This window comes from Anabrus simplex, chromosome 4 (assembly GCF_040414725.1).
Source record: "Anabrus simplex isolate iqAnaSimp1 chromosome 4, ASM4041472v1, whole genome shotgun sequence".
NCBI classification, from domain to species: domain Eukaryota; kingdom Metazoa; phylum Arthropoda; class Insecta; order Orthoptera; family Tettigoniidae; genus Anabrus; species Anabrus simplex.
Genome location: NC_090268.1, coordinates 321061252 through 321074875, shown reverse-complemented (window position 1 = coordinate 321074875; position 13624 = coordinate 321061252). Strand labels below are relative to the sequence as shown.

The window sequence follows — 13624 nt, the reverse complement described above, 5'->3', positions numbered from 1 at the left end:
AGACTGAGTTCTTCAAGTTTCAAGCTCCTATCATTCATAAGAATTATTGCAGATACTTTTACACAGTATTAATGCCCGCTGAACAACATCTCCACTGATAGCCGATTAATACATCAAGACCTTAATAACATAATTGCATACAATTCCAGTACTGATGAACTGTTCACAATGTAGCACTTGTAAAATGCAGTCCAGTTTCTTTACAGAAATAGTTTAGCAGACATGACACGATTAGGGCTATGAGTAGTTCCAGCCTTGGTAGCATTACTTTCTTCACGGATGCTAGTCTGTACTTACTGCAGACAAGGGTGACTGTAACAATGTCTCCAACGGTTGATAGTACGGGGAAGGCTGCTCCATAAGCCCTTTAGAGGCATCACAAAACATATATATATATATATATATATATATATCTCTCTCTCTCTCTCTCTCTCCCCCCCCCCTGACCCCCTGACGGTGATAGGCCAACCCATCTTGGAATTCAGACACATGACAGGCAATGAAAATCTGCGATCCCAGCTTTCGATGTCATCTGAGATCTAATGGAAGAATCTCTTCCCACTGCAAAAGCTAGGTGCCATAAATCTTGAAACAGAACCTTAGAAATAATTGGGACTATTGCAAATAGGCCTAACGGATCATAGATTCTCACGGTAGCCTGCAAGAGCTGTTTTGTTTCAGAGAGTCTTGCAATTCGCAGGTTATATCTCCAGGACTGATGAACAAGCAATCCACTTTGGAGTTCCAATCAATTCCAAGTATTTTGATTTCCAGTTTATTTTCTCTACCTCCTTGTCACCAAATAATGTTTAGCACCTCTAAATTAGTTATCTACTTATACAAGGACATTTTTATAACTCACAGAAGAGAGGTAAGTTCATATTAGATGGTTATAACCATATTATCATATTCTATGCTAGCTGCAAAAGTCATTCATTAAAAGGTAAAGGTGTCAAGAACTGATGCTGCAGTTGGATACTGTTCACAGTGTAGTGTCGCAAGTTCTCAAGCGTAAATGACAAAAGAAACGGGCTATAAGTAAGCCCGAATGGCAGGCGCATAAATCTATAAACTGTAATATCTTTTGTAGGTTACCATCCTAAGTACTCTCCAACCGGACACCATTAATGTTGTATAATTAATGTTGTTTTATTGTATGCCATACAATTAGTAATAATACCAAAGAAATTGTGTCAAATCCACATCAATTTTGTTTAGAGTTAGTAGTAGAAAATGCTTGATGATCGTCATGTCTACTGACTTCTAATACGTACATACAGAACCAAAGCAATATCATGAATATTTCTGGTAACAAGTTGTGACCCATTTCAAAGGCATCATTTAGAGCTGGGCATCCTCGCTCATGAGATAAGGCATTGAATACAATTCTCTATTTAGACAAGTCTCTCATCTGCTTCTTCGCTGCATGGTGGGGCAGGTTAAATACATTTCCGGTAGTTGCATCGTATGGTACTAGTTCTACATTATTCTTGACTATGTAACTAAGCATATGAGTGTGGTATATTTCTCCACAGATTTCATATTCAGTCATCCATCTCTGAAGTGTAGTAAACCATTGCTGTGCTATCAAGAGATTATCAGAAATGACAATGTCCATCTTCCTTGTTCGTGTCGCAATCTGTTCCCTCCTTGCATTCGGTTAGGACTCATGAAACTCTTGTAGGATAGAAGTATCCTTTCCAGTAAGACTTCTAGCTTCGATGTCTCGAATACCATCATTTCCAGATCCCAGAAACGCCACATGGATTTGTCTGATAGGTTGATGTCACTGGTTGAAATATGGTGCGACAATATCTGGTTGACCATTGTTCCTGATCGACTGCCAGCTAAACCCACCTGATGGTGGTGGTGGTGGTGGTGGTGATTTTTGTTTTAAGGGGAAGTACAACTAGGCAATACAACTAGGTAATCATCCTCTCTGAACAAATTAATTGGAAAAGAAATTCAAAATAAAACAAAATTATTTATTCAATGAAGGAATTTGCAAATGAATTGCAAAACAAAAATTACTGTATTAAGCCGAAAAGGTCACTAACGAATCAAAAGGGAACCTAAGTTCCCTACATTCCGTAAGTAACAAAACACTTGAAATTTGCATACCCCTGATTAATCCACTCTCATACATAAAGCCAATCACGAGATCAGCAGTAGTCCTCCAGGGTGGATTTTTATCACAGTCAGAGAGCTTCAGTATGGTGTGTATCCTCCACGAGCATTTATCGCAGCTTGGCACATACGTGACATGCTTCGTATAAGTCGATGGAGGTGGGAGATCCCAGGTGGTAACAGAGGAAATTTGCGAGGATGGTTTGTATTTCCATCATTCGGTTGGAGATGAAAGTCCAGCCTAGAGCAACCATGGAATCACTCCACAGTCTACATTTAGTGATATCAAAATCTCTTGCTTAACAGAAATGCTTCAGAAGACCGATACCCATTACGACGGCCAGTAGTTCTAGTCATTGAAGCACTGCTTTCTTGATTGGAGACAGATTATTCTTGGTGTTGACCAGGAATGTCAGTGGACAATATGATGTACAACGCGGTTCAGTAGGTGCACTCTGAGGCACTGCAGAACATGTGAACATGCAACTGTCTTAGGTGTTCAGCTTGAAAATGGCTACAAGTGATGGAGCTACCATCTCAATGCAATATCATGGGTAGGTATCTCATCCCATTCTATGCCTGTACAACGGATGTCTTGGAAGATAATTTTTCAACCGATAAATGCTGGTGAAAGTAACCTGAGTAGCTAAGGTCTCGAGGTATGCTGTACGACCATTGGAACTCCATCAACCAAATTAACATTCACATACCAGACGTTACAAAACATGTTCCACTGATTTTTTTTAACTGTATATTTGGAGGTATGTGCAGTTCGACATATTAATGTCTACCTTCCCCACGGATACAGATACTATAGTCCAAATGCTTTGTAAGCATCCTTCAGAGTGACCGGCACGGCGTGGTCATATAGGTAGGGTGGGTGCTCTTTTACTTCCTGGTTTGCTATCTCTTAACTCGCTTGTTGACACGTTGCGTTCAGCCATTGCGTACACATCTCATATGCAAAGATTCAGCTGACATTGTCTATGGTCCTGTTACACCGAATAACTATAATATTTTAAGGTCTGCAAGCAGAATATTTTAACTGATCAGGATGCGCACTCAGTTTTGTAAGGTATGAACGCACACTGGGTAAATTTTACCTGACCACTACATCGGTGTAAAACTCCATGTCTACTTCCTCTTAAATGGGATAAGAAAAATGTCACGTCTATTTGTACCTAATCTAATACGTAATACATCATTGGCGGTTCTCCACTATGTTTCACAACAGAGTTGAACAACTAACAAGTCTAATAGCAGAACAACGTACAATTTAAAGTCTATATCATAACAAAATATAAGTTTACATCATTGGCAAAACAAATTAAAGAACTAAAAATGCATATTGAAACTGCCTGAGGAACTAAGAACTTGACCTAGGAACAAGCAAGGAGCCTGTCAATCATTCACCGTAACACACTCTAAAGTAAGCTTAGCATGACAGTAGAGGAAGACTGGGCAGCAGGAGGAATGGGGCAACACGGCTGCCCCCAGGGTTACCACCCAGAAAGTCAAACTAATTTCCCAACATTTCCTGACCAAAATATTGTATTTCTCTGACACAAATTTGGCATTTGCACAATTTTTGACAGCCTTCTCCACCCCCATTAGCTATCCAACACACACCTGTACACAATATTTATTTTACTCAAATAGGAAATACAGCATTTTGAACAGTAAAGTACATACAATTTCATAATGATCTGCCAGATAATAATAAATGTTAATACATTTTATTTTTACATGAATAATAAAAGTATTACTATTAAAATCACTAATGAATACACAATGTTGGTAATAATGTAAAAAAAATGCAGCACAACAAAATTACACACAATTTTTTCTGGTTTCAAGTAGGGGTATTTTATCTTCAATTCTGGCTTCACATTTCTGTGACTGCATTCTTTTAACTTTTTTTTCGTCTTGCAACTTTCTTATTTCATCACTTATTCTTCGTTTGTCAGCTTTTATTTCTGTCCTCTTCTTTGACCTTCAGGTAATCCTGGTATATCTTATGAGCATATCTCACCGATAACAACATTCTATGATTAATTGGTACGCATCTGACACCTCCATAGTACAAAATGGAATCATACACTTGTCTCCGTGCAATAACTGACTCCTCATGCATGTTTTCTACCAACATTGATTTATTTATAGAAAAGCCACTCTCCACTGCAGCATTTCCATGAGACAGTATAAGACAAAACATTATTACTTGCCAAAGTTCAATATACTGTTTGTTTTTTGCTAAAACGTCACCAAAGGAAATGTCCAAACACATACTATCATCAGATATTGAGGTATATTCTTTGAATTTAGTTTCCAACGCTTCCTTTCAATCAATCAATCAATACTGATCTGCATTTAGGGCAGTCGCCCAGGTGGCAGATTCCCTATCTGTTGCTTTCCTAGCCTTTTCCGAAATGATTTCAAAGAAATTGGAAATTTATTGAACATCTCCCTTGGTAAGTTATTCCAATCCCTAACATCCCTTCCTATAAATGAATATTTGCCCCAGTTTGTCCTCTTGAATTCCAACTTTATCTTCATATTGTGATCTTTCCTACTTTTATAAACGCCATTCAAACTTATTCGTCTACTAATGTCATTCCACGCCATCTCTCCGCTGACAGCTCGGAACATACCACTTAGTCGAGCAGCTCTTCTTCTTTCTCTCAATTCTTCCCAACCCAAACATTGCAACATTTTTGTAACGCTACTCTTTTGTCGGAAATCACTCAGAACAAATAGAGCTGCTTTTCTTTGGATTTTTTCCAGTTCTTGAATCAGGTAATCCTGGTGAGGGTCCCATACACTGGAACCATACTCTAGTTGGGGTCTTACCAGAGACTTGTATGCCCTCTCCTTTACATCCTTACTACAACCCCTAAACACCCTCATAACCATGTGCAGAGATCGGTACCCTTTATTTACAATCCCATTTATGTGATTACCCCAATGAAGATCTTTCCTTATATTAACACCTAGATACTTACAATGATCCCCAAAAGGAACTTTCACCCCATCAACGCAGTAATTAAAACTGAGAGGACTTTTCCTATTTGTGAAACTCACAACCTGACTTTTAACCCCGTTTATCAACATACCATTGCCTGCTGTCCATCTCACAACATTTTCGAGGTCACGTTGCAGTTGCTCACAATCCTGTAACTTATTTATCACTCTATAGAGAATAACATCATCCGCAAAAAGCCTTACCTCCGATAACACTGCCCTGAGGAACTCCCCTCTCAACTATTACAGGGTCAGACAAAACTTCACCTACTCTAACTCTCTGAGATCTATTTTCTAGAAATATAGCAACCCATTCAGTCACTCTTTTGTCTAGTCCAATTGCACTCATTTTTGCCAGTAGTCTCCCATGATCCACCCTATCAAATGCTTTAGACAGGTCAATCGTGATACAGTCCATTTGACCTCCAGAATCCAAGATATCTGCTATATCTTGCTGGAATCCTAAAGTTGAGCTTCAGTGGAATAATCCTTCCTAAAACCGAATTGCCTTCTATCGAACCAGTTATTAATTTCACAAACATGTCTAATATAATCAGAAAGAATGCCTTCCCAAAGCTACATACAATGCATGTCAAACTTACTGGCCTGTAATTTTCAGCTTTATGTCTATCACCCTTTCCTTTGTACACAGGGGCTACTATAGCAACTCTCCATTCATCTGGTATAGCTCCTCCGACCAAACAATAATCAAATTAGTACTTCAGATATGGTACTATATCCCAACCCATTGTCTTTAGTATATCCCCAGAAATCTGATCAATTCCAGCCGCTTTTCTAGTTTTCAACTTTTGTATCTTATTGTAAATGTCATTGTTATCATATGTAAATTTTATTACTTCTTTGGCCTTAGTCTCCTCCTCTATCTCGACATTATCCTTGAAACCAACAATCTTTACATACTGCTGACTGAATACTTCTGCCTTTTGAAGATCTTCACATACACACTCCCCTTGTTCATTAATTATTCCTGGAATGTCCTTCTTGGAACCTGTTTCTACCTTAAAATACCTATACATATCCTTCCATTTTTCACTAAAATTTGTATGACTGCCAATTATGCTTGCCATCATGTTATCCTTAGCTGCCTTCTTTGCTAGATTCAATTTTCTAGTAAGTTTCTTCAATTTCTCCTTACTTCCACAGCCATTTCTAACTCTATTTCTTTCCAGTCTGCACCTCCTTCTTAGTCTCTTTATTTCTCTATTATAATAAGGTGGGTCTTTACCATTCCTTACCACCCTTAAAGGTACAAACCTGTTTTCGCATTCTTCAACAATTTCTTTAAACCCATCCCAGAGTCTGTTTACATTTTTATTTACCGTTTTCCACTGATCATAGTTACTTTTTAGAAACTGCCTCATGCCCGCTTTATCAGCCATATGGTACTGCCTAACAGTCCTACTTTTAAGACCTTCCTTTCTATCACATTTATTTTTAACTACCACAAAAACAGCTTCATGATCACTAATACCATCTATTACTTCAGTTTCCCTATAGAGCTCATCTGGTTTTATCAGCACCACATCCAGGATATTTTTCACTCTGGTTGGTTCCATTACTTTCTGAATCAGCTGTCCTTCCCATATTAACTTATTTGCCATTTGTTGGTCATGCTTCCTGTCGTTCGCATTTCCTTCCCAATTTGCATCTGGCAAATTCAGATCTCCCGCTACAATCACATTTCTTTCCATGTCGTTTTCCACATAGCTGACTATCCTATCAAATAATTCTGAATCCGCGTCAGTACTACCCTTTCCCGATCTGTACACTGTTACGCTCTTTGTACTTGATAGTGTCTTTGCTTACTATCAACTTGCTAAAAATAGCGTTGTAATTGAGATTTGCTTTTAAGAGAGTGCCCTTGATCGGGATACTAGACAACAAGATATCAAAGTACTCAGAACTGACAGTACACAACCGCGCAGAGTGCCGAGGAGCGTGCAACATGAGAATATAACACTTCAATACATCGTGTCAACATTACCGTAAACAGTGCAATTTAGAGCTCCATACATGTGCATAAACAAGTTAAAGGGCCGCTACCCAAGAGAATTGCCATGGTAGGTACACGTGAAAACAGAAGTAATAGGGGTAAGGAACTCGTGAAAGAGAATTTTGGAAAACAAGTTTGAAAATAACAAATATATTATACCAATCTCAAAGGGGTAACAAATTATATTTACATCAGAACAAATAGTATGAACCAGCATATGGCGTAATAAAAGCGTTAAGTTTGATTTTAAGACACGTAGGTGATACAAATTTTAATTACATCGTCATAATCGAATTCCTAAGCACCAATCACTACAATCTTTGGACATATGTTCCGACACTTCAATTAGGGGAAAAAGAAAAAGAATGGGGGGAAACCCATAGATTCTGAAATCAGTTTCTTTGCATTATATTACACAATACGCTAGAAGGGAGGTACATCAAATAAAGTTTCAGGCTTGTGCCAGTAGAATACAAAGTTGGTAGTGTCATACACTTGCAAGATAAGCTCACAAATTGATACAATGTTTACAATAGGACATTGTAATGTAACCTCATGCCAAACAATTCTAGAGATTCAGAACTGAAATAAACCAATCTCCAGTTTCAGGGAGTGATCCTTTTGGTAGATTAGAAAAAAAAAAATACAAATTTTAACAAATGATCCCAGAAGGGATTAAAACACACACGGATCGCAGAAGCGATAATAAATTAGAAGCTAACCGATGAACATGCAAATTAAATTAGCAGACCACATCTTTTGAGCAAGCACCATTTTTACGCTAAATTAACAGATAGATGGGATAAGAAAAGAAATAAAGATAGGTAGAAGATAAAGGATAGAATAAGGAAATAAGAAGCGGAGGAATGGAATAGGATAAGGATCAAGCCGCCAAGTCCCCAGCACTAACAGACGCAATGGAAAAGTTCATCTCAGAAGGTAGGAATGTTTATGGACTAGAATTTTAGATCAGCTGTCCAGTACACCATTTTCACCACATTTTAGGAATATAAATGTCCAAAAGGCAGAACACTTGCGCTGCATGAATACTCAGATGTGTCCTGAAGGGACCAAAGTTCAATTTTCGTTACTACGGCGAAGCCCAAGTATAGCAAGGTAGGGCACGTTAAATGATAGAAAGAAACAGTGTCTGCTCACCCTTGACAGAAGTCCAGCACGAAGTTTACAAGTAAAATGGACACGGTCCAGCCGTGTGTAGAGTTCCAGCTCCCACTGTCTTTAACAAGGTTATACCACAACTGACCTGCCGAAAGAACGACACAAGGCCATATATATATGCCAGCGGGGTAGATCGAGAACATACTATAGGCGTGACGTCAGAGTGGATGCGCCATACAGGCGAGCAGTGACAGCAGTAGTACAAGCAGCCGGGAAGCCGACAGTTCGTAACAGCAGACGGAGAAAAGAGCACCAATTCGGAGGGGAGAATTTTTTTACGTAAGGTAAGCACAAACAGCTCGCAACAACACTCCAAATATATCAAGTTGCCTATTATCTTTAGAAATGAGCCTTACACCTAGAATTTCATGTGACTCATCTTTAACTTTTTCGTAGCTTACAAATTCTTCTTTCACCAGAATGAACACTCCCCCTCCCACCATTCCTATCCTATCTCTACCATACACACTCCAGTGCCGTGAGAAAATTTCTGCATCCATTATATCATTTCTCAGCCATGATTCAACTCCTATTACAATATCTGGTAAATATATATCTATTAAATTACTTAATTCTATTCCTTTTTTTACAATACTTCTACAGTTCAACACTAACAATTTTATGTCATCCCTACTTGATTTCCAGTTCCCTGTTCCCTTATCACCACTCCCTAGGCCATCCCGTTTCCCTGAATGTACCTCCCTTCCAAACGAATTTCCTAACTTATATGTACCACTGCGGTTTAAATGAAGGCCATCTGAGCGCAGATCCCTATCTCCTACCCACCCATTAGGATCTAGAAATTTCACTCCCAGTTTCCCACATACCCACTCCATAGTCTCATTTAAATCCCCAATCACCCTCCAGTCAGTATCCCTCCTACACAGTATTCCACTAATAACAATCTCCGCTTTCTTAAACTTCACCCGTGCTGCATTTACCAGATCCCACACATCTCCAACCATGTTGATTCACAACACACAGAAATGTATTGTGCTTTAGCCCTATCGACCACATTTTCAGTTATTCTGTTAGCTTCATGCAACACTTCCAAGACATATTCCATTCGGGTCTGACAAAGACTTGGTTGCTGATATCTGTAGGTTCAAACTCTTAAGACTTTTCACTAATCTATACTTTAAAAGGACTCGTATCCAACAGTTCTGTCACAACTGCCACTAATTTTTTCTGACATTCGTGTTTAAAACCAAGAATTTTTCTCTCTGATAATTTTAGTTTTTTAAGTACCTTTTTCATACTAAATCCAACATCAACTTTACCTACCTCAATTTTGTTGGGTCCTGTAGATCAAGCAAAATCACACTCCTAATATCAATGGCATTTGCCATTTTACTACGCTTGACAAAGCAATTCATCAAACTTCTTAATAGTTCATTCAGATGGGAGTACAAAAGTGAAGCAAGTGGTTTGTTACTTTGAAATCACCTGAGAAAAGGCTCACATTCCAAAGAAATGGTTTTGAAAAATGCTAGTTTGCATTTTATTACAGGATCTTCGATTTGTTCTTGAATATTTTTACAGGACTTACTTTCTGGCAACTTAGCATTTGCAACATATGCCTTGATATAGTGAAATACTTCTACAGCTCGTTCCAGACAATGAACATTTTCAAGCCATCGTACTGTACAATACTTCAGTGGGAACACTGTACTACCAGTCACTGCATTGAGCTGGGCCCGGCGAGCTGGTGAGTCTTTGAATAAATAATACAAGTTACACAGGAATGAGTAAAGCTCCCAATTTACAGTCATTAAACCTGTTTTAAAAACTCTATTGATGACATGCAAATCACACACTCCCAGGTTCAATAACTTTTTCCCATCAGGATTTTCTGTCTCCATTCCACTTCAAGCTTTCTGAGAAAGCTCAAGTTCATGTTGGGCCCATCTATTGAGACCTGCAACAAGTTTTTTTTCTTTGAAAAGGTTGCAGTTCAGGATTAAATTTCTGCAGCAGATCTTGGGCAGTAGCACGACCCAGAAAAACACTGTTCCAATATCTAGAAACCACTTTATGAGTGTTGATATCAAAAATTCTGACAATGAGATCCATTTGTCCTTGTTGTGTTACCTTATTGAGTGACCCATTGAAAGAAACTACACAATCCGCACAAGTTTTCAAATTGTTTGTGAATAACTCACTGAAATATGATGCAATACCATGATTAGTCATATAGGAACACTTACTTTCACCAAAGGTGAATTTTGATGCAACTCCACTATCTGGGAATATAAGTTTGAATGTATTACGTATATCTCCACACGAACCCCTCTTGTATTTACTAGCAACAACTTTTAATGCCCAAAAAATTTCTGCTTCGGCTACTTCATCTTTATTAAAATAAGAAGTAGCACAGTGTGCCAACTCTCCACTTTCTATCCCTGCCTCAATCTTTACTGTTTCTGTTGAACTAACACATGGTTTGACAGTGGCACTATCAAGAGATCCATGTCCAATGTCTACACTTCTTGTTTCTGTTGAACTAGTAGCTACGCTTCTTAATACTGTTGAACTAGCGCTAGGTTTGACAAAAAATTATGACAATCACGGCCGTCTTTACTTAATATTCTGAAGCTGAGTGTGTTTTGGTCCAGTTCTATGTGAATGAATTGCCTGGTGCTCCATACTGCTGAGTTTAAACTTCCTTCTGCATACATTACAGTAGGCTTCAAGTTTATTGTCCTCTACATAACTGAGCCAATCTACAAACTCTGGATTAAGGGTTGAATCCAGCCACTGATAGTTGAACGTTGTTTTTCTTGCCATCTTATCTAATGCATAGGCCTATCTGAAACAAAAGAAAGGCATGTTAACTGTACACAAAAACTTTATCAAAGCACAAATACATTTATCTCAGCAATGTAAAGATATTTTGTTGAGATAAAAATATACTTGTACAGCTTAGAAGGGTGACAGCCACCAAACACTGTTCAGCATTTCAACAAACTCATCTTATTTTAATGCTGCCATAGCCCAAAACATGCACAGTTTTAATTTTTTAAAATAAATTTCAACTTACCTCAACAATTGATCACTTTTCCTTGCTTCAAAGGATTCACAGGTTGCAGTTTGTCATCAGTATGAATTATCTGACACATGTCCGACTCGTTGGCTGAATGGTCAGCATACTGGCCTTCAGTTCAGAGGATCCTGGGTTTGATTCCCGGCCGGGTCAGGGATTTTAACCTTAACTGGTTAATTCCAATGACTCGGGGGCTGGGTGTGTGTGGCGTATTCACCATTAGAATTCATCCTAGGTAGGGCCCTTATCTTCACAGACATGCAGGTCACCTAACAGGCCATATGCCATTATTATTATTATTATTATTATTATTATTATTATTATTATTACCTAACACATAACAAATTTGAGTCAACTTCCCTGGCTTTCCCTGAAAAGTTTGAAATTCCCTGACAATCTCTGACTTCCCCTGACTTTCCATGTTACTGGGAACCCTGAGGCCCCTCTGCTTGCCCCTCAACACATGCAAGGATGATTCCTGTATAGGACACTTACTAAGTATTTAGACTATAACTGTTCTACATTGCAGTTCGAAATGTGATCAGATTTTTTGTATTTCATGCATGACACCATATTCTTCTTTCTGCAGACCTTGACACTGACCTCTACTGAGGCATAAAAACAGTGGTTGGTTGATTTTAGCTTCTCTATTCACTCAGCTATATCACTGACCTTAATACATCTCAAATCGACTACTGGTTTCTCAAGCAAAATGATATCAAGTTAGTGATGAATGCCAAGATAATTTTACCCAGCAGCATTGTTCCTCTACACCGCTTGCTCATTCTAGACCTCACACTTGATCTCTTTCAAAAGAAGAGCTGCTGCATGTCTGGTACTGAACACAATAAGTGGTGGAAGCTTCCTGGATGTAAAAGCAAGTTGGTAAAGGTCCTTGGGATACTTTTTTTTTTTTTTTTTTGGGCTATCTATTCGGGGCGCCGAAAGAAGATCTTTTGCCCCTTCTTTGCACCATATGTTGTAAACCTACGTGTATTTGGAAATGGCGGGAGTGGTTTTCGTTCTACAATGCGATTTTATTTTACGTAAATAAATATCACACGAGAACACGCTCACTTCCTTGTATAAATTACTTTATTTACACTGTACGTCACAACACACAATTATACACAGTAGCAAATGACACAACAACACTCAATAGCGGAGTACCCTGAAGTTGATTCTGACAAGTACAGATATCAACACTGACTCGCGCACTATAACACGCACTCTCTTGAATTCACCGACTCCGCCTCGGAGCCGAACAGTTACTCGCAGTCCATCACTTGCCTGAGTCCTAAGAACTGACTTCACTGACTGACAGCTCGATATATATACTATTCGATCAACCATCTAGAATGATCGACTTCTGGAAGAGTTCTTACAACACTCTAATGGAACACACTCGAAACATCGATCGACCAGCTAGTCGAATGGGTACACGAACCTTCGTTACTATTTACAAATGCACATGGAAATATCTACAACATTCGTAATGTCTCTACATGTATCTGGAGAATAAAACCTTACAGTAAGTTTCCAGAACCATTCATATATACCAAATTATAGTACAATAAGTCTAACATACGAACATTATGGAATTTTCTACCGCTTTCGACTATATGGATTTTGAGGTTAAACTTATACACAATACGTATTTGAGGTTATACAATTTTATACTACATATTTACAGGGAAATCATATATTAATCATATTTAACATTTAATAAAACATAATTTAGCATTTAATAAAATATAATTAAAATATACTGAACATAATAATTGAAGGTTTTACACCAGTTACAATGTCGTACGTACGACATGTTAGGTATTGAATATGAGGAAAGGAACATTAAGGACGACACAAACACCCAGTACCCAAGCCAGGTATATTAATCATTTACAATTAAAAACAACTGACCCAGCCAGGAATCGAACCCGAGGCCGCCAGGTGACAGGCGGACGCGTTGCCCCCTACACCGTGGGGCTGGACCCTTGGGATACTTACCATAGATCTTAAGCAAGATGTAGAGAATATCTCGACTGGCATTGTTGACTATCCATGGTGCTGAAACAGTGGGGAAAACAAACTCTGGGAGGCAATTTATTGAAGAACAAGTCTGGTGGTGGAATGAGGATGTGCACAATGCAATCAAAGCAAAGAAGTAATACAAGACCCTCAAGTCTGCAGCAAAACAAGCAGTTGCAATAGCCAAGACCCAGCACTATGAGGATCTGTAA

At 38.5% G+C, this 13624-nt stretch overlaps 1 protein-coding gene across 1 annotated transcript in view; it reads right to left on the bottom strand.

The window, feature by feature from the left end:
• The window catches only part of Pcif1 (Phosphorylated CTD-interacting factor 1), a 381962-nt gene that overhangs the window by 357047 nt on the left and 11291 nt on the right, over window positions 1-13624 (bottom strand). The gene's annotated exons all lie outside the window — the stretch shown is intronic.